At 50.9% G+C, this 22,107-nt stretch overlaps 1 protein-coding gene across 10 annotated transcripts in view; it reads left to right on the forward strand.

Annotated features, from left to right (window-relative positions):
* The window catches only part of stxbp5a (syntaxin binding protein 5a (tomosyn)), a 222,771-nt gene that overhangs the window by 44,146 nt on the left and 156,518 nt on the right, over positions 1 to 22,107 (forward strand). The window lies entirely within an intron of this gene.

Consider the following 22,107-nt stretch of genomic DNA (forward strand, 5'->3'; position numbering starts at 1 on the left):
TCAGAGAAACTCCACTAATGGGGTTTGTCTGTTGAATCCTTTCACTAATCTTTTTGAAACTGCTGTGTTATTTGGACTGACTTCAACAACTCGCTGTTGCAGTTTGTTTCTCTAAATTATTATCCATGAATAGATCTGTTTGCTTAATCTGTTGCTAAAGTGTCTATGGTGATTTTATTCCAAAATGATGAGGACACAAACGTAAATCCTGTGTGTCATCTAGGGCATTCTCCCAGACAAGGTTTCACTTCTGTTCACAGGAAGCATGGACTTGCTTTTGGGACCTGATGAGAAAAATTATCTGGAGAAGCTTGAATTGTAACACACTGACCAAAGTATGGTGATAAGTCAGGTCATATCTGATATCTGGCTTTTTCTTGTATCGTCTGTAGGTGTGATAGCCTCCCAGATAAAGAAGTAATACTCTAATCTTTGGATTTGAGCTTCTGGATTGAGAGTGTAAAAAGTTATTGCTGTGGAAGTGTTTGGTGTGGAAAAGGAAATGGAATTTCTTGGAGACGGCCATAGCAATGGAGAAGATATGGAAGCTCCATTTGAGGCCAGAGGTGTTAGGCCAAGAATGTCTATAGCTAATGAAGGACCTATGGAGGAACCATCAAATTGAGGAGGTGGGAGTCATTGGTTAGACCTATGAGAGACATGAAGTTGACTTTGAAGAAAAGATTTGAAGGGCATGGAGAAGATTATGATGCAACAATTGAATCAATTCAGTGAGAGGAGTGGAGGTTTTGCACATTAAGTGTTTGCAATCTGAAAGAAGTTGAAGAACCTAGAGTGGAATAACAAACAAGAGAGTGGATAGGGTTGGATGATGAGTAGTGGAGTGGCAGAGAGTACGTTGGGATCCTTGTTCTAATGTAAAAAAGAACCGGAGATGAGCCACTATCTAGAGCACAGATACAGCATAGAAACAGGAATAGGCCATTCAGCCCTTCGACCCTGTTCCACCATTTAATTAAATCATGGCTGATCTGTACCTCAACTCCATTTACCTGCCTTTGAGTGCTTATCCCTTGATACTCTTACCTAATAAAAAAAATCTGTTGGATCTCAGTCTTGAAAATTTCAATTGACCCAGCATCCACAGCCTTCTGGGGAAGAGAATTCCATATTTCCACCACCGTTTGTGTGAAAAAGTGCTTCCTGATTGCACTCCTAAATGACCTAGCTCTAATTTTAAGATTGTGCCCCCTTGTTCTGAATTTCCCCAGCAGAGGTGTTGCATTGATTGCTGGTACTCTGGTTAGTTCACAGTGGGCGATGGTGTTGCATTGATTGCTGGTACTCTGGGTAGTTCACAGTGGTGCATGTTTCTGAAGTAAAGGCTGTCTGTAAGAGAACACCCTTGATTTAACTGTTGTTTACTGTACAGGTGTCCGTGTGTGTGGAGCCGGCAGATGTAGGAGGGGTTCTAAATGAATTTTTTGCATCTGTTTTCACTATGGAGAAGGACGATGTAGACATAGAAATACGGCAGGGGGACTGTGATATACTCGAACATATTAACATCGAGCGGGAGGAGGTATTGGCGGTTTTAGCAGGCCTAAAAATGGATAAATCCCCAGGCCCGGACGAAATGTATCCCAGGCTACTGTGTGAGGCAAAGGAGGAGATTGCGGGGGCTCTGACACATATATTCAGAACCTCTCTGGCCACAAGGGATGTGCCAGAGGACTGGAGAACCGCTAATGTAATACCATTATTCAAGAAGGGGAGTAGGGAAAAACCGGGGAACTACAGGCCAGTGAGCCTAACATCAGTGGTAGGAAAATTATTGGAAAAAATTCTGAAGGACAAAATTAGTCTCCACTTGGAGAAGCAAGGATTAATCAGGGATAGTCAACATGGCTTTGTCAAGGGAAGATCATGTCTGACTAATTTGATTGAATTTTTTGAGGGGGTGACTCGGCGTGTGGATGAGGGTAACGCAGTGGATGTGGTATACATGGATTTCAGTAAGGCCTTCGATAAAGTCCCCCACAGGAGACTGGTCAAGCTGGAGTACTGTGTGCAGTTCTGGTCGCCACACTACAGGAAGGATGTGATCGCTTTGGAGAGGGTGCAGAGGATATTCACCAGGATGTTACCAGGGCTGGAGCGCTTCAGCTATGAAGAGAGACTGGGAAGATTGGGTTTGTTTTCCTTGGAGCAGAGGAGGCTGAGGGGGGACATGATTGAGGTGTACAAAATTATGAGGGGCACAGATAGGATGGATACTGAGGAGCTTTTTCCCTTCGTTGAGGGTACTATAACAAGGGGACATAGATTCAAGGTAAAAGGCGGGAGGTTTAGAGGGGATTTGAGAAAGAACTTTTTCACCCAGAGAGTGGTTGGAGTCTGGAACTCACTGCCTGAAAGGGTTGTGGAGGCAGGAACCCTCACAACATTCAAGAAGCATTTGGATGAGCACTTGAAATGCCATAGCATACAAGGCTACGGACCAAATGCTGGAATATGGGATTAGAGTAGACAGGGCTGATGGCCGGCACGGACACGATGGGCCGAAGGGCCTCTATCCGTGCTGTATGACTCTATGACTCTATAACTGCCCCCTGAGGCTGTGTTCTGTTAGTAAAACTGATGGTTTTCTTTCAGCAGATCAATGTTATTTTGACCATGTTATTGGAAATGCAAGAATGTTTTTATACAATCTTTTGCACCCACACCCAACAAATAGCTTTATGGAACTTGAAGAGGCTAGTCAACCTTTTAAGCCCAATGCTTTCAACAGATTATATGACCAGACTTGCTCCAGTTTATTTGGTCTCCCAAGAAGAGGAACCTAACATTTTCATCTGACCCCATAAGCAAATAATATAATCACTCAAAGTTATCGACGGAACCGTCTACTAACTGGCTGCATTCTGCAGCTGGTATTTAGAATCATAGAAAGGTTACAGCACGGAAGGAGGCCATTTGGCCTATCGAGTCTGTGCCGGCTTTATGCAAGAGCAATCCAGCGAGTCCTATTCCCCAGCACAGACCCTGTAGCTCCTGCTGTTCTCAGGAGGATTTTATATCCAAATTTATATTTATGCCCAATCTTGACCAGGAATTCTTGGTGAATTTTATTGGATTGCCATTAACTGCTTTTGGTGGTAATAAATAGTGGATGTCTGTTTCTTTGTGGGGAGTTCAGTAATGGGAAGAAGATTTGGGGTCTGCCAAGTTTCCTCATTCTCTGGTTGTTTAGGTTACATCTGCAGTGTAAAGATCTGGATTGTGTCTTGTCTCAGTGTAATCCTCAGTGAAAACAAGTGCAACTTGGAGATCCCTCTTCATTTCTTTAGGCTCGAGTTACAGGGTCCCCTCTGTGTTACTCTTCTCTAAACTTTCTCTGAAGCATCAGTGTCCATTTGCTGGTAGACTTGTGGATCCCAAACCTGGCTTCAATGGAAATAAAATAACTTGCTTCAATTGTAAACACGTAACTTCCAGAAGCACTTGATTGGCATCAGCAGCCTCACATTCAGTGAAGAAGTGAAAGGTGCAAGAACATCTTTTTGTCTTCTATCTTATGTAAATGAAACATCATTCCATTGTGTCGATGTTCAGTGTGTGCTGTTATGAATTTATCCTCATTAAAATCTACTTGCAGTTACTTAGCCCATTGGTTTCCTCAGAACCCCTTCAGTGTTGCCAATCCGTACTGTAATAACCTGGCTGTATGGCTTGGTGTCATCAGCAAATTATAAGGCACAGTATGTTCCTATTACATTGAAGAGCAGTATGTGTCTGTTCAGCTTCTGACGCTGTCGTCTGGTGATTATGCAGTCTAATTTGTATTAGAGGTACTTGTTTCTCGACTTTTCTTTTTTAACAAGTATCCGCAATTCTTATTTTTGACACCTTTCAATGGAGGGAGGCTTTGTTTACAGTTCCTATTTGTGGCTACCCTATTATGTAGAAACCATTAATTAAAATCTGTCGAGCAGAAATAGGTTTTATTTCACACTCAACTCGATGGGCCTTTTTTTAATATAAACTGTAAGGGTACACAAAAAAAATGAACTGTATAATTACATTCTGGCTGCTTAGGTGGAGACGACAGAGTTTACACTTGTCAATGATGGAGGATTTATGTACTTCGACACCAGGCTTTCCTCTGGAAAACTTTCCTTTTATGATTTTCGAATAGTTAATGGCACAACAGAATGCCAGCCTCCCTCGGGGTGCAGGGCTGGGCCAGCTACTCCTTTTGACAAGAACTCTTTCACGAATATGCTTGTAGGATTTTTCTTATGTGCCTGAACTGATAGAACTACTTAACCTTTTTTTCAACCTGGACTTTAAGCAATGTTTAACTTAACTTATTACATCCTCAGTGTTTCAAAGCCCTTGCAACCAATGGATTACTTTTGAAGTGTAGTCACTGTTCATTAGGCCAGCATGGCAGTGCACAGCAGGGCTCCATGCATGGCAAATGAGATGAATGACCAGTTAATTTGTTTTGGTGGTTTTGCTTGAGGGATGAAGGCAGGCCGGGCCACCGAGAGAACTCCGATTTTTTTTTAACATGGTGCCATGGGATCTTTTACATCCACCAGAACAGGCAGACTTGGATTAATGTCTTATCCGAAAGACAGCGCCTCTGACCGCGCAACACTCCCTCAGAACTTCCATGGGAGTGTCAGTCGAGATTACGTAACAAAATCTCTGGAGTAGAGCTTGAACCCATGCCCTCCTGACTGAGTCATGTGAAGCAAACAATTTGAGTTTTTTTAAGTTTTTGGTTAATTGATCCATTATTTTGTTAGCTAGCTTAATGATGCTAGATCAGTTAGGCCTTATTTAAGGGCTTTTTGATCTGTATGTACATTGGCACAAGTTCCCATACAAAATCTATAGTGTTTAGAATGGAATCAACACCCAGTAATCTCTCCATCACAAAGTCTTCCCGCTCCCACCTCCGTAGCAGTCAGGATACACTATAGCTCTTGGTCCTCTCCCCACCCCTGTGGTTTCAGTCAACAACGCGGCATCCATCTTTATCTTGTTATGCTTCTGTGAAGCGCTTTGGGACGTGTCTCTGTGTTAAAGCCTCTGCATAAATGCAAGTTGTTTTATTGTTGGTAAGACAATTTGGGAAAGGCTGATCTCAAGTGACTGCATTCTGGATGACTGAACTGTGCTGTCTAGGACATTGAAAATATGCCTACAGGTGCTGAAAAGATACTTCTGTCTGCAATTTAGCAAAGCGTTTGTGTCCTGTAGTCATTGCTGCTAAAATTTTATGGGCATCAAAAATGAAAAATTGGAGACACAAGAGGAAGAGCGCATTTTGCCCCAGGCACAATGACTTTCTGCATGCACACTCTGTTCGCAGTAGGCGAAGGAATCCATTCTCTGCACCTGCTCACTTGAAAGGTGAAATAATTTCTACCCAAATATCACAAAAACACAATTTTGAAATCGTGTATACCCGATCAATATCCTAGTAGGATGTGTTACAACATCTTTGATTACTAATATTTTATATGTATAAAATTGTTGCAGTGCTGTCTTAAAGATTGTCAAGTGTTAATTATATGATTTATAACACTGTTAAGTGTATTCAGGTGGTGGGTATCAATTGGGGACTCTCTTGTATCCTTTTTACAGGAGAGTTTATCCAGGATGTGGTGTGTGTTTCAGGGGTATCTATCAATAAAAGCTTGGAAACAACTGAAGACCAGGCTCTAGTATTCTATCCTTCACCACATGGTTTTCCATTTGTAACATCAAGGACTCACTGCACCAAATCTAACCCTACAGAGATGGTATCATTGCTATGTGCTGTTTTATGACTATCTTCCAGAATGTCGTGCTTATTCAGTGAAATAAAGCTAATCATGCAGGAACAAAATTATCGATGATAATATCTAGAACTATTTTGAAGAATAGTGTTGTCTGAGTAAAAATGTCTCTCAAATAATTTGACATTTTAAAAAGAAATCTCTTGCTTTATAGTTCTGAGCTCATTGAGGGATTGCTGTGAAAAGCTATTCCATTTTTGCAATCTTGTCGAGTCTCACTAATTGGAAGTGTGAAGGTCCCACACCCCAGCCCTCTGACACTGCTCCCGAGTTCCCTGTGACCAATTTTGATATATATTAATGACCTGGACTTGGGTATACAGGGTATAATTTCAAAGTTTGCAGATGACACAAAATTCAAAAATGTAGTAAACAATGTGGAAGATAGTAACAGATTTCAGGAGAACATAATTAGACTGGTGAAATGGGCAGACACGTGGCAGATGAAATTTAACGCAGAGAAGTGTGATGTTATTCATTTTGGTAGGAAGAATGAGGAGAGGCAATATAAACTAAATGGTACAATTTTGAAGAAGGTGCAGGAATAGAGACCTGGGGGTGTACATACACAAATCTTTGAAGGTGGCGGGACAAGTTGAGAAGGCTGTTAAAAAGGTATACGGGATCCGTAGCTTTATAAATAGAGTATAGAAGCAAGGAAGTTATGCTAAATTTTTATAAAACACTGATTAGGTCCAGCTGGAGTATTGTGTTCATTTCTGGGCACTGCACTTTAGGAAGGATGTCAAGGCCTTGGAGAGGGTGCAGAAGAGATTTACTAGAATGGTACCAGGGATGAGGGACTTCAGTTATGTGGAGATTGGAGAAGCTGGGGTTGTTCCCCTTAGAACAGAGAAGGTTAAGGGGAGATTTAATTGAGGTGTTCAAAATTATGAAGGGTTTTGATAGAGTAAATAAGGAGAATCTGTTTCCAGTGGCATAACCAGAGGACACAGATTTAGGGTAATTGGCAAAAGAACCAGAGGCAACATGAGAAAAAAAGTTTTTACGCAGCGAGTTGTAATGATCTGGAATGCACTGCCTGAAAGGGTGGTGGAAGCAGATTCAATAGTAACTTTCAAAATGGAATTGTGTAAATACTTGGTGGAAAAATTTACAGGGCTATGGGGAATGGGATTAATTGGATAGCTCTTTCAAAGAGCCGGCACAGGCACAATGGGCCGAATGGCCCCCTGTGCTGTATCATTCTATGGTGCTATAATTGCTCCCCGGCCTGTACCTAACCTCTTAATAAAGCGGCTTTTGCAGCTTGTGTCCTTCACTTCATTCGCCCTGCTCCCCACCACTCAGTAAAACACCAGTCACCGTTCACGCAGCCATATATTGAGGATCTTAAGGTAAATGGCGTTGGGCAAGTGATGGTGCAGGCTGCAGCCAGCGCCTGGAGTGTTGGGCCGAGGCATTGTCTGATTGAGGGCATGGTGAACAGCGGTGGTGAGCAAGAGTGCGGTGCCATCTTTCAACAGCTGGAAAGCCTGGTGTAGAAGGACAAGGTATGAAATTTCATTAGAAGCTCTTCACCGACATTTTGCAAGGGATAGAGGAGTATGGGAGATTGGGGTTGAGTATGTCAGCTGCTGACTGGTTGTGGCACTGCCAGGAAAAGAGGAGGTTATTGGTGGAGAATGCTACTGGGTGTCTGATGAGTAATTGGACGAGATGTCCTGGATGGTGTGCAGAGCAAAGGGTGCTTGCAACAAAGCAAATAGGAGCTCAGTGGACCAAAGTGAATACTGGACAGTGCATTGTGTTTGTCCTGAATCTGGCTATTAGCAACTGCTTGAGATTTCTTGCGCTTTGGTTGCCCATCAGATGTATCACTGTTGTAAAGCACCAATAACTAACCACTTGTTTATGTGTATGTATTTGCCAAAAAGCAGAACTGAAGTTTAGTGTGTGACTGGGTGATAGTGTAGGAAAGTGGATTATTTGAAAATTCAGAAAGATATCTCAGTCCATATCTTTGGGGGAAAGGGACTAATGTATTTTATGAAATAAAAACAGAAAATGCTGGAAACATTCAGCAGGTCAATCAGCGTCTGTGGAGTGAACATTTCAGTGTGGACTCTTTGTCAGAACTAGAAGAAATTACAGATTAACAGCGTTTAAAAGGGAACAGAACAAAGGTAAAAGGGAGGAAAAACAAACACGTGAATGCACGCACACAAAGTAGAATGACCTGTAAAGTGCTTCATGAGAAAACAGGAGATGGTTAAATAGCTGAAGTGATATTGCTATGTGGCAATAGGATACACAATAAGAGACATTTACGTGATATGGAGAGCGTGCAAGCAGCTGAGGTGGTGGGGAGCAGGACAGATGGAATTGAAGCAGGACAAATTGGTAAAGAAGACTAGGATCCAGGAGGCCTGGGAGCAGAAAAAGGCAGACCGACGCCATTGGTTCAGACCACCCACATCAGCACCATATTCCAACAGAGTTCCCCTACTCAAGCACCGACCTGCTCCCTTGCTCTCACCCCCTTCCATCCCTGGAAACACCAGCTATGAAGGGAAAATAAGATCTAAAGTTAAGGTCTGAAGATATTAAAGCCACCTTTAAGGCCAGAGGGCTGCAATTTGCCTTCTAGAAAGACTAGATGCTGTTCCTGCAGCTTGCATTGAGCTGCTTGGAAGGCCAAATATGGAGAAGTCACAGTGGGATAGGGAAGTGATGGGGAGCTTGAGCTCGCACTTGTGGAGGTGGTCGGTAAAGTGGTCACCTAATCTACATTCGGTCTCCATGATGGAGAGGAGACTGCACTAAGAGCAACAAATACAGTTTACTAGGTCAAACCAAGTACACGCAAATTGCTGTCTTACCCGGAGGGAGTGTTTGGGGCTATGGAACGCGGTGTGGGGGGAGGTGAATAGACAAGTGTTGCATGGTTTTTATGGCTCCTTTTGTATTTGAGAAAATGCCAAAGTGTTGAATACTGTACTCTTTAAAAGAAAAATGGCTAAATTTGGTCTTGAATTAATATATGTGGGTAATAATTGAAATACAGCATAAGAAACCCAGGATAACCTGGAAATTATGAGTACGTTGTATTCAAGTAGTCTTTTGCTAAAATGGTCGAGGACAGAATTTCCACTCGCTGTGCAGCTCTTCCCCTCTCATGCCAAACCCAACTGTGCATTGCAGTGTGGCATATGGTTTGTGGTACTGACTGATCACTTTCCTGCATGCCAATAAACTACCTTTGTCTTAGTAAACAAACAAGTCAGGGTGTGAGCCGCCAAGGGACCTTTGTTACTGCGACATCCACCTATCTTCCATCATAATATAAAAACACCGTGTCTGCGTGCATATCTCGACTATCAAATCACATATCCCCGTGTCATACCACTCAATCACAATTGTGGGTAAACTGTTTCTAGTATTTCTTGTACCTAATTAACTTCTATGAAGTGCAGAGTACAGCCTGTCTGCCCTTGTGGCCACAGTGTTGATATGGCTGCTCCAGTGAAGCTTCTGGTCAATGGTGACCCCATCCCCAGGGTGTTGATGGTGGGGACTCTGATGCTAGTGCCATTGAAGGTCAAAGAGAGATGGTCTTTGAAAGGATCACGATTATCGTTGTCTGATATGTAGGTGGCACAAATGTTAACTGCCGCTTATCAGCCTGACCCAAGTCTGGATGTTATCCAGATCCAGCTTCTGGCTGGCATGGGCTGCTCCATTATCGGAGACGTGAATGAACGCTGGAATCATGAGCAAACAACCACACTCCTTATCTTATGATGGAGGGAAGGTCATTGACAAAGCAGTTGGTTGGGCCAAGGAACTCCTGCAGTGATGTCCTGGGGCTGTGATTGGCCTCCGATAAGCACAACCATCTTCCTTTGCGTCAAGTATGATTCTGACCATTGGTGGGTTTTCCTTTAGACCCCCATTAGCCTCTATTTTGCTAGAGCTCCTTGGTTCCATACTTAGTCGAATGCTGCCTTGATGTTGAGGGCAGCGACTCTCTCCTCTCCTCTGGCATTTTGCTGTTACGTCCATGTGGTCTGGAACTGAGTTCAAGTTCTGCCAAAACCACTGAGCATCAACGATATTGGTGAGGGGATGTTGCTTAATGGCGCCATTGATGGCTCTTTCCATCACTTTAGTGATGATTGGAAGGAGCCCAATAGGGAGTAAATTGGCTTGGTTAGAGTAATGCTATATTTTATGAATAGGACCTGGGCAATATTCCACATTGTTGGGTAGCTGCCAGTGTTATAGCTGTACTGGAACAGATTGGCTAGGGGAGTGCTGGCACTCTGGCGCACAAGTCTTCAGCACTGCAGATGGGATGTTGTCAGGGTCCATAGTCTTTGCTGCGTCCATTGCACTCAGCTGCTTTTAATGTCACATGGTGTAAACCAAATTGACTGGACACTGGCATCTGTGGTGGTGGGGATCTCGGGAGGAGGTCAAGTCAGATCAGCCACTTGGCACTTTTGGTTGAAAACATTTGCAAACACTTCAGCCTTGTCTTTTGCCCTCACATGCTGGGCTCCGCCATGGTTGAGGATCGGGATGTTCATGGAACTTCCTTCTCCCGTTTGTTGCGTGGGTGTAAGTTACTTCCTTATGTTGATTCACTCACTGGCAGGTCCAGACTGAATAGCCACGTCCTTTAGGGCTTCGTACTACTTAGCGACTCCACTCCACTCCACATTCTCTCTTCCTCCCCATCTCGCTCTCCTCTCCTTCCCCTCCCCATCTCGCTCTCCTCTCCTTCCCCTCCCCATCTCGCTCTCCTCTCCTTCCCCTCCCCATCTCGCTCTCCTCTCCTTCCCCTCCCCATCTCGCTCTCCTCTCCTTCCCCTCCCCATCTCGCTCTCCTCTCCTTCCCCTCCCCATCTCGCTCTCCTCTCCTTCCCCTCCCCATCTCGCTCTCCTCTCCTTCCCCTCCCCATCTCGCTCTCCTCTCCTTCCCCTCCCCATCTCGCTCTCCTCTCCTTCCCCTCCCCATCTCGCTCTCCTCTCCTTCCCCTCCCCATCTCGCTCTCCTCTCCTTCCCCTCTCCATCTCGCTCTCCTCTCCTTCCCCTCCCCATCTCGCTCTCCTCTCCTTCCCCTCCCCATCTCGCTCTCCTCTCCTTCCCCTCCCCACCTCGCCCTCCTCTCCTTCCCCTCCTCACCTCGCCCTCCTCGCCCTCCTCTCCTTCCCCTCCCCGCCCTCCTCTCCTTCCCCTCCCCGCCCCCCACCCTCCTCCTTCCCCTCCCCGCCCTCCTCTCCTTCCCCTCCCCGCCCCCCGCCCTCCTCCTTCCCCTCCCCGCCCTCCTCTCCTTCCCCTCCCCGCCCTCCTCTCCTTCCCCTCCCCGCCCCCCGCCCTCCTCTCCTTCCCCTCCCCGCCCTCCTCTCCTTCCCCTCCCCGCCCTCCTCTCCTTCCCCTCCCCGCCCTCCTCTCCTTCCCCTCCCCGCCCTCCTCTCCTTCCCCTCCCCGCCCTCCTCTCCTTCCCCTCCCCGCCCTCCTCTCCTTCCCCTCCCCGCCCTCCTCTCCTTCCCCTCCCCGCCCTCCTCTCCTTCCCCTCCCCGCCCTCCTCTCCTTCCCCTCCCCGCCCTCCTCTCCTTCCCCTCCCCGCCCTCCTCTCCTTCCCCTCCCCGCCCTCCTCTCCTTCCCCTCCCCGCCCTCCTCTCCTGCCCCTCCCCGCCCTCCTCTCCTGCCCCTCCCCGCCCTCCTCTCCTGCCCCTCCCCGCCCTCCTCTCCTGCCCCTCCCCGCCCTCCTCTCCTGCCCCTCCCCGCCCTCCTCTCCTGCCCCTCCCCGCCCTCCTCTCCTTCCCCTCCCCGCCCTCCTCTCCTTCCCCTCCCCGCCCTCCTCTCCTTCCCCTCCCCGCCCTCCTCTCCTTCCCCTCCCCGCCCTCCTCTCCTGCCCCTCCCCGCCCTCCTCTCCTGCCCCTCCCCGCCCTCCTCTCCTGCCCCTCCCCGCCCTCCTCTCCTGCCCCTCCCCGCCCTCCTCTCCTTCCCCTCCCCGCCCTCCTCTCCTTCCCCTCCCCGCCCTCCTCTCCTTCCCCTCCCCGCCCTCCTCTCCTTCCCCTCCCCGCCCTCCTCTCCTTCCCCTCCCCGCCCTCCTCTCCTTCCCCTCCCCGCCCTCCTCTCCTTCCCCTCCCCGCCCTCCTCTCCTTCCCCTCCCCGCCCTCCTCTCCTTCCCCTCCCCGCCCTCCTCTCCTTCCCCTCCCCGCCCTCCTCTCCTTCCCCTCCCCGCCCTCCTCTCCTTCCCCTCCCCGCCCTCCTCTCCTTCCCCTCCCCGCCCTCCTCTCCTTCCCCTCCCCGCCCTCCTCTCCTTCCCCTCCCCGCCCTCCTCTCCTTCCCCTCCCCGCCCTCCTCTCCTTCCCCTCCCCGCCCTCCTCTCCTTCCCCTCCCCGCCCTCCTCTCCTTCCCCTCCCCGCCCTCCTCTCCTTCCCCTCCCCGCCCTCCTCTCCTTCCCCTCCCCGCCCTCCTCTCCTTCCCCTCCCCGCCCTCCTCTCCTTCCCCTCCCCGCCCTCCTCTCCTTCCCCTCCCCGCCCTCCTCTCCTTCCCCTCCCCGCCCTCCTCTCCTTCCCCTCCCCGCCCTCCTCTCCTTCCCCTCCCCGCCCTCCTCTCCTTCCCCTCCCCGCCCTCCTCTCCTTCCCCTCCCCGCCCTCCTCTCCTTCCCCTCCCCGCCCTCCTCTCCTTCCCCTCCTCTCCTTCCCCTCCTCTCCTTCCCCTCCTCTCCTTCCCCTCCCCTCCTTCCCCTCCCCTCCTTCCCCTCCCCTCCTTCCCCTCCCCTCCTTCCCCTCCCCGCCCTCCTCTCCTTCCCCTCCCCGCCCTCCTCTCCTTCCCCTCCCCTCCTTCCCCTCCCCGCCCTCCTCTCCTTCCCCTCCCCTCCTTCCCCTCCCCTCCTTCCCCTCCCCGCCCTCCTCTCCTTCCCCTTCCCTCCTTCCCCTCCCCGCCCTCCTCTCCTTCCCCTCCCCGCCCTCCCCTCCCCGCCCTCCCCTCCCCGCCCTCCTCTCCCTTCCCCTCCCCGCCCTCCTCTCCCTTCCCCTCCCCGCCCTCCTCTCCCTTCCCCTCCCCGCCCTCCTCTCCCTTCCCCTCCCCGCCCTCCTCTCCCTTCCCCTCCCCGCCCTCCTCTCCCTTCCCCTCCCCGCCCTCCTCTCCCTTCCCCTCCCCGCCCTCCTCTCCCTTCCCCTCCCCGCCCTCCTCTCCCTTCCCCTCCCCGCCCTCCTCTCCCTTCCCCTCCCCGCCCTCCTCTCCCTTCCCCTCCCCGCCCTCCTCTCCCTTCCCCTCCCCGCCCTCCTCTCCCTTCCCCTCCCCGCCCTCCTCTCCCTTCCCCTCCCCGCCCTCCTCTCCCTTCCCCTCCCCGCCCTCCTCTCCCTTCCCCTCCCCGCCCTCCTCTCCCTTCCCCTCCCCGCCCTCCTCTCCCTTCCCCTCCCCGCCCTCCTCTCCCTTCCCCTCCCCGCCCTCCTCTCCCTTCCCCTCCCCGCCCTCCTCTCCCTTCCCCTCCCCGCCCTCCTCTCCCTTCCCCTCCCCGCCCTCCTCTCCCTTCCCCTCCCCGCCCTCCTCTCCCTTCCCCTCCCCGCCCTCCTCTCCCTTCCCCTCCCCGCCCTCCTCTCCCTTCCCCTCCCCGCCCTCCTCTCCCTTCCCCTCCCCGCCCTCCTCTCCCTTCCCCTCCCCGCCCTCCTCTCCCTTCCCCTCCCCGCCCTCCTCTCCCTTCCCCTCCCCGCCCTCCTCTCCCTTCCCCTCCCCGCCCTCCTCTCCCTTCCCCTCCCCGCCCTCCTCTCCCTTCCCCTCCCCGCCCTCCTCTCCCTTCCCCTCCCCGCCCTCCTCTCCCTTCCCCTCCCCGCCCTCCTCTCCCTCCCCGCCCTCCTCTCCCTCCCCGCCCTCCTCTCCCTCCCCGCCCTCCTCTCCCTCCCCGCCCTCCTCTCCCTCCCCGCCCTCCTCTCCCTCCCCGCCCTCCTCTCCCTCCCCGCCCTCCTCGCCTTCCCCGCCCTCCTCGCCTTCCCCGCCCTCCTCGCCTTCCCCGCCCTCCTCGCCTTCCCCGCCCTCCTCTCCCTCCCCGCCCTCCTCTCCCTCCCCGCCCTCCTCTCCCTCCCCGCCCTCCTCTCCCTCCCCGCCCTCCTCTCCCTCCCCGCCCTCCTCTCCCTCCCCGCCCTCCTCTCCCTCCCCGCCCTCCTCTCCCTCCCCGCCCTCCTCTCCCTCCCCGCCCTCCTCTCCCTCCCCGCCCTCCTCTCCCTCCCCGCCCTCCTCTCCCTCCCCGCCCTCCTCTCCCTCCCCGCCCTCCTCTCCCTCCCCGCCCTCCTCTCCCTCCACGCCCTCCTCTCCCTCCCCGCCCTCCTCTCCCTCCCCGCCCTCCTCTCCCTCCCCGCCCTCCTCTCCCTCCCCGCCCTCCTCTCCCTCCCCCGCCCTCCTCGCCCTCCTCGCCCTCCTCGCCCTCCCCGCCCTCCTCGCCCTCCCCGCCCTCCTCGCCCTCCCCGCCCTCCCCGCCCTCCTCGCCCTCCCCGCCCTCCCCGCCCTCCCCGCCCTCCCCGCCTTCCCCGCCCTCCTCGCCTTCCCCGCCCTCCCCGCCTTCCCCGCCCTCCTCGCCTTCCCCGCCCTCCTCGCCCTCCTCGCCCTCCCCGCCCTCCTCGCCTTCCCCGCCCTCCCCGCCTTCCTCGCCCTCCTCTGCCTTCCCCCCCCCTCTCCCTTCCCCCCCCTCCCCCCCGCCCTCCTCTCCCTCCCCGCCCTCCTCTCCCTCCCCGCCCTCCTCTCCCTCCCCGCCCTCCTCGCCCTCCCCGCCCTCCTCGCCCTCCCCGCCCTCCCCGCCCTCCCCGCCCTCCCCGCCCTCCTCGCCCTCCCCGCCCTCCTCGCCCTCCCCGCCCTCCTCGCCCTCCCCGCCCTCCTCGCCTTCCCCGCCCTCCTCGCCTTCCCCGCCCTCCTCGCCTTCCCCGCCCTCCTCGCCCTCCTCGCCCTCCCCGCCCTCCTCGCCTTCCCCGCCCTCCCCGCCTTCCTCGCCCTCCTCTGCCTTCCCCCCCCCTCTCCCTTCCCCCCCTCCCCCCCCCCCCCCTCTCCCTCCCCCCCTCTCCCTCCTCCCCCCACCCCCCCTCTCCCTCCTCCCCCCCTCTCCCTCCTCCCCCCCCCCCCTCTCCCTCCTCCCCCCCCCCCCTCTCCCTCCTCCCCCCCCCCCCTCTCCCTCCTCCCCCCCCCCCCCCCCCTCTCCCTCCTCCCCCCCCCCCCCCTCTCCCTCCGCCCTCCTCTCCCCCCGCCCTCCTCCCCCCCCCCCCCCCGCCCTCTTGGTCTGGATTCCTTGAATGCCACATCACTAGAGATTGACTCGTCTATTTTATTATTTATCTAATGTGTGTGTGTATGTAACAACTTGCAATTATATAGTGCCTTTAATGCAGTAAAACGTCCCAAGGCACTGCACAAGAGCGTTACCAATTTGACACCGAGCCACATGAGATATTAGGACAGGTGACCAAAAGCTTGGTCAAAGAGGTAGATTTTAAGGAGCATCTTAAAAGAGGGTATATATGTATATAATATTAATGTTTGTATGTGTATATATTTGTGAGAGATGTATAGATGACCATATATATATAATTTTTGTGGTACAGTGACTAAAACAATGCCATGGTCCAATTGTGCCCTGACCAGTGCAATATGAAGCCTTAGCATAATTTCAGTAGACTTGTGTGCTACTCTATTGCTAGTAATTTGGATTAAGCTATCCAAATCAAACAGACAAGCCACTTCTTATGGTTATTCAGTTCAAATTAAGCAAGTCAAAATTAAGTGGAGTCAACTGCATAACCCAACGTTCTATCATTTCTAAATTGCTTTGCTACAGCGTCTTGACCAAGAAAGTGAGTTCACCATTATTCCTTGTTCCTGTACTAATTCATTATGTACTTACAGCTCTCAATTTTTGGACTCGTGTGTTCACCTTCTATTGGGGTTTTAACTTCATAGAATCATACAGCACAGAAGGAGGCCATTCGGCCCATTGTGTCTGTACTGGACCTTTGAAAGTGCTACCCAGTTAGTCCCAATCCCCTGCTCTTTCCCTATAGCCATGCAAATTTTTCCTTAACAGGTATTTATCCAATTTCCTTTTGAAAGTTACTATTAAATCTGTTTCCACCACCCTTTCAGTCAGTGCATTCCACTTCAGAACAACTCACTGCATAAAGAAACTTCCCCTCATCATCTCTCTGGTTCTTTTGCCAATTACTGTAAATCTGTGTCCTCTGGTTACCGACACTCCAGTCAGTGGAAAGAGTTTCTCCCTATTTACTCTATCAAAACCCCGCATAATTTTGAACATCTCTATTAAATCTCACCGTAACCTCCTCTGCTCGAATGACAACAATCTCTGCTTTTCTAGTCTCTCCATATAACTGAAGCCCCTCATCCCTGGTACCATTCTAGTAAATCTCCTCTGCACCCTCTTCAAGACCTTGTCATCCTTCCTGAAGTGTGGTGCCCAGAATTGGACACACTAATCATTGTATCATTAATTTCACTACCACTTCTATCTCTTAAAATTCTAAGTTGCTCCCTCTTTTCTGCTGTTGATACTGGAAGAATCTTCCTGTATTGCAGTTATTGGCATTAAATAATTTGCCATGCCTGTATTCTTCGAAATAGTTGCAAGTAGCAACCAGTGGATTTTCAAAAGAAGTGTTGAGAATAAGTCTGGGTAGCTGCGGTGCCCAACTGTTCTCAGTGTTTTCTCAGCATGTCCCAACGGGAAGGTGGTTAGTGTCTTGTGAAATGTGCTTTTGCTTCCTGGAGATTGTGGAATTGCAGTGTGCTGTATTATTGGAGTTGGTTAATTCTTTATGGCTTTTTGTGGTTGTGTACTTGCTGGGAATTGGGAGAGCACTCACAAATAATGTAAATTAGACATGAGGCAGCAGTGGGTGGGAAATGAAATTCTAAAAATGGGTCACTTAAAGTACAATAAACTTTTGGTTTCTATTGCATTTTAAAAGATGAGAGAGAAAATAGCTTTTGCTAAATTATGTAGATATCTTGCCTTTAATTTCCAATCTGGCTCATTCTTCCTTCGTCCGCTGCCTTCAACATCGATCACTCCATCCTCCGCGAATGTCCACCTCTGTGGTACTGCACTTTCCTGGCAGTGGAACTCCCTATCGCATTGTAGACGTGGCTTCTCCTTATATGTCTGCAGTGTCAGCACTGATGTACCCCACGGCTGCATCCTTGGCTCCCTGCTCTTCAACATTTATGTGTTACCCTCAATGACATTACCTGGAGGTGTGGGGTCAGCTACCTCCACTACTGATCTCAGGACTGTTGCCACTCTCTCCAGCTTCCTGGCCAACGTCAAGATTTGGCTGATCCAAAACTATTGCCAGTTAAACGTCGACAGGGCCAACGCAATCCTCTTCGGATCTTCCAAGCACCTAATGCCTTCATCTTCACTTTGGCTTACTGCTCAACTTTTGAGTTCAGCTTGCTTCCTTACATTTTTACTGTTGCCATGCCTACTTCCTTTCACCTCAAAAGCATTGCCCACCTCGACCCCCTCCCCCTCCCACTGAAACCCTATTCCATCACCTCTTGAGGGGGATTTTGAGCAAATCATCCAGAACACTGTGGCTGCATTCTGACCCATGCTGAAGCCTTCATACCTTCACCACTGACTCCCTGTGTCCCAGAAAAGGGACTTTAAGATCCATGTCTCTTCAGGTGCCTCCATGGTCTCACCCCTCCATCCAGCCTTGGCTTAAATCTATCGCTCTCACAACTCAGAAGGTCATGGGTTCAAGCCCCATTCCAGAGACTTGAGCACAAAATCGAGGCTGATGCTTCAGTGCAGTCTTTCAGATGAGAAGTTAAACCGAGGCCCCGTTTGCCCCCTCAGGCGGGCGTAAATTTGAAGATGAACAGGGGAGTTCTCCCCAGTGTCCTGGCCAACATTTATCCCTCAACCAACAGATGATCTGGTCATTCATTTAACTCTTATTTGTAGGACCTTACTTTGTGCAAATTGGCTGCTGTGTTTCCTACATTACAGCAGTGACTACACTTAAAAAGTACTTAACTGGCTTTAAAGTGCTTCGGGACGTCCTGAGCTCATGAAAGGCACTATATAAATGCAAGTTTGTTGTTCTTTACCTGTGGGATCTCCTTTAGCTCTGTGTCCCATTGCATACCACCTGCTCTTAGACACCGAAGTACTTATCATCCCTCACTCTGCTCTATGTCAGAAACCGTTTTGCCCACCCTCTGGACCTCCCTCCCTCAGCACTTGCACCTTATCACCTCCCTGCTTTCAAAAGCCTCTTAACGACCCCTTATGTGACCCCTCTCTTTTCTCTCTCCTGAGAAGAATGCTGTCGAAATGTAAATTTGCTTACCCACGGGCGACTGTGTGAATCACTTGAATTGCAACAAAGGAAAAGAACCTTGCCCTGGGGAAAATATTTTAAAGTCTGTACATTAACCCTGTTTTCAAAATACAAGTGCACAGTATGTTACAAGTGTACCCATCCATCACAACAAGGAACTGGCAGAAATTTATACCTGTGTGTAATGAGAGACCAAGGATGGAATAGTTGTGCTATAAGGTTGTTAAAGGATGACCATCTAGAAATTATTTGTGATGGGCTTTAATTCATGGGCTGAACAAAATAGCTGATAATGTGAAGAGAGCTGTGGAACCATCTGAGGTTTGCACAGCACTGATCATCTTGTGAGCATTTTTTAAAAGTCTAATGACTTGTGCTTCAATGAAAATCAGCAAAGAGAGTTGTAAAATTGGGAGAGCTGGGAACTGGAGAATTAAGTTGAGCCTAAAGTTTATTTAGGAATGTCAAAAAGTTAAACCACCTCAGCGAAACAATGAGCATTGAAGAGCCGAGGTAGCCGTGAATAACCAGACAGTGAGCATTGAAGAGTTAACGTCGCCTTGGATAATCAAACATTGAGCATTGAACAGCCAAGGAAGCTGTGGATAACCAAACTCAGCATTGAATAGTCAAAGTAGCCATGGATAACCAGTGAGCATTCAAGAGTCAAGATAGCCTTGGAAAACCAATGAGCGCTGAAGAGCTAAAGTAGCTGTGGATAACAAAACAGTCGTGGTGCAAGTGGAAATTCCACGAGAACATTAGCTAAAAAAAGTCACAATAAGAATAAAACCGGAAGGACCACCCGGCATCGGACCACTAGGCACCGGACACGACAAAGGCAAACCAAGCCCAGTCGACCCTGCAAAATCCTCCTCACTAACATCTGGGGACTTGTGCCAAAATTGGGAGAGCTGTCCCACAGACTAGTCAAGCAACAGCCTGACATAGCCATACTCACAGAATCATACCTTTCGGCCAACATCCCAGACTCTTCCATCACCGGGTATGTCCTGTCCCACCGGCAGGACGGACCGACCAGAGGTGGCGGTACAGTGATATACAGTCAGGAGGGAGTGGCCCTGGGAGTCCTCAACATTGACTCTGGACCTCATGAAATCTCATGGCATCAGGTCAAACATGGGCAAGGAAACCTCCTGCTGATTACCACCTACCGCCCTCCCTCAGCTGATGAATCAGTCCTCCTCCATGTTGAGCACCACTTGGAGGAAGCACTGAGGCTAGCAAGGGCACAGAATGTACTCTGGGTGGGGGACTTCAATGTCCATCACCAAGAGTGGCTCGGTAGCACCATCATTGATCGAGCTGGCTGAGTCCTGAAGGACATAGCTGCCAGACTGGGCCTGCGGCAGGTGGTGAGCGAACCAATGCAAGGGAAAAACTTACTTGACCTCATCCTCACTAACCTACCTGTTGCAAATGCATCTGTCCATGACAGTATTGGTAGGAGTGACCACCGCCAAGTCCTCGTGGAGACGAAGTCCCGTCTTCGCACTGAGGACACCATCCAACGTCGCACTACCACCGTGCTAAATGGGATAGATTCAGAACCGATCCAGCAGCTCAAAACTGGGCATCCATGAGGCGCTGTGGGCCATCTGCAGCAGCAGAATTGTATTCCAGCACAATCTGTAACCTCATGGCCCGGCATATTCCTCACTCTACTATTACCAACAAGCCAGGGGATCAACCCTGGTTCAATGAGGAGTGTAGAAGAGCATGCCAGGCGCAGCACCAGGCAGACCTAAAAATGAGGTGCCAACTTGGTGAAGCTACAACTCAGGACTACACGCATGCTAAACAGCGGAAGCAACATGCTATAGATAGAGCTAAGCGATTCCACAACCAACAGATCAGATCAAAGCTCTGCAGTCCTGTCACATCCAGTCGTGAATGGTGGTGGACAATTAAACAACTAACAGGAGGAGGAGGCTCTGCAAACATCCCCATCCTCAATGATGGTGGAGTCCAGCACGTGAGTGCAAAAGACAAGGCTGAAGCGTTTGCAACCATCTTCAGCCAGAAGTGCCGAGTGGATGATCCATCTCTGCCTCCTCCCGATATCCCCACCATCACAGAAGCCAGCCTTCAGCCAATTCGATTTACTCCACATGATATCAAGAAACGGCTGAGTGCACTGGATACAGCAAAGGCTATGGGCCCCGACAACATCCCGGCTGTAGTGCTGAAGACTTGTGCTCCAGAACTAGCTGCGCGTCCAGCCAAGCTGTTCCAGTACAGCTACAACACTGGTATCTACCCGACAATGTGGAAAATTGCCCAGGTATGTCCTGTCCACAAAAAGCAGGACAAATCCAATCCAGCCAATTACCGCCCCATCAGTCTACTCTCAATCATCAGCAACGTGATGGAAGGTGTCATCGACAGCGCTATCAAGCGGTACTTACTCACCAATAACCTGCTCACCGATGCTCAGTTTGGGTTCCGCCAGGACCACTCAGCGCCAGACCTCATTACAGCCTTGGTCCAAACATGGACAAAAGAGCTGAATTCCAGAGGCCAGGTGAGAGTGACTGCCCTTGACATCAAGGCAGCATTTGACCGAGTGTGGCACCAAGGAGCCCTAGTAAAACTGAAGTCAATGGGAATCAAGGGGAAAGCTCTCCAGTGGCTGGAGTCATACCTAGCACAAAGGAAGATGGTAGTGGTTGTTGGAGGCCAATCATCTCAGCCCCAGGACATTGCTGCAGGAGTTCCTCAGGGCAGTGTCCTAGGCTTAACCATCTTCAGCTGCTTCATCAATGACCTTCCCTCCGTCATAAGGTCAGAAATGGGGATGTCCGCTGATGATTGCACAGTGTTCAGTTCCATTCGCAACCCCTCAGATAATGAAGCAGTCCGAGCCCGCATGCAGCAAGACCTGGACAACATCCAGGCTTGGGCTGATAAGTGGCAAGTAACATTCACCCCAGATAAGTGCCAGGCAATGACCATCTCCAACAAGAGAGGGTCTAACCACCTCCCCTTGACATTCAACGGCATTACCATCGCCGAATCCCCCACCATCAACGTCCTGGGGGTCACCATTGACCAGAAACTTAACTGGACCAGCCATATAAATACTGTGGCTACAAGAGCAGGTCAGAGGCTGGGTATTCTGCGGCGAGTGATGCACCTCCCCAAAGCCTTTCCACCATCTACCAGGCACAAGTTAGGAGTGTGATGGAATACTCTCCACTTGCCTGGATGAGTGCAGTTCCAACAACACTCAAGAAGCTCGACACCATCCAGGACAAAGCAGCCCGCTTGATTGGCACCCCTTCCACCACCCTAAACATTCACTCCCTTCACCACCGGCGCACTGTGGCTGCAGTGTGTACCATCCACAGGATGCATTGCAGCAACTCGCCAAGGCTTCTTCGACAGCACCTCCCAAACCCGCGACCTCTACCACCTAGAAGGACAAGAGCAGCAGGCACATGGGAATAACACCACCTGCACATTCCCCTCCAAGTCGCACACCATCCCGACTTGGAAATATATCGCCGTTCCTTTGTCGTCGCTGGGTCAAAATCCTGGAACTCCCTTCCTAACAGCACTGTGTGAGAACCTCCACCACACGGACTGCAGCGGTTCAAGAAGGCGGCGCACCACCACCTTCTCAAGGGCAATTAGGGATGGACAATAAATGCTGGCCTTGCCAGCGACGCCCACATCCCGTGAATGAATTAAAAAAAAATCTGAACTTTGAATAGATCAGCTCCATGGCAATTAGCAAGAATTCCCCTTCCAGATGGAGGTAGCATGCATACACTTCACTTTTATGATCTGGGTTCTGTGGAGGTCCCTTCAACTAAGGACTATTCAGCAAACAGTTATGGCACAGAAATGGGAAAAGTACTTGTTTCACCTGCCCCTCCAAAAACAGCACTGCAGTGTTACACTTTGAGTCTGTTGTATATATTGTGGATGAGCACAG

The sequence above is a fragment of the Heptranchias perlo genome, chromosome 8 (genome assembly GCF_035084215.1).
Source record: "Heptranchias perlo isolate sHepPer1 chromosome 8, sHepPer1.hap1, whole genome shotgun sequence".
NCBI lineage: Eukaryota > Metazoa > Chordata > Chondrichthyes > Hexanchiformes > Hexanchidae > Heptranchias > Heptranchias perlo.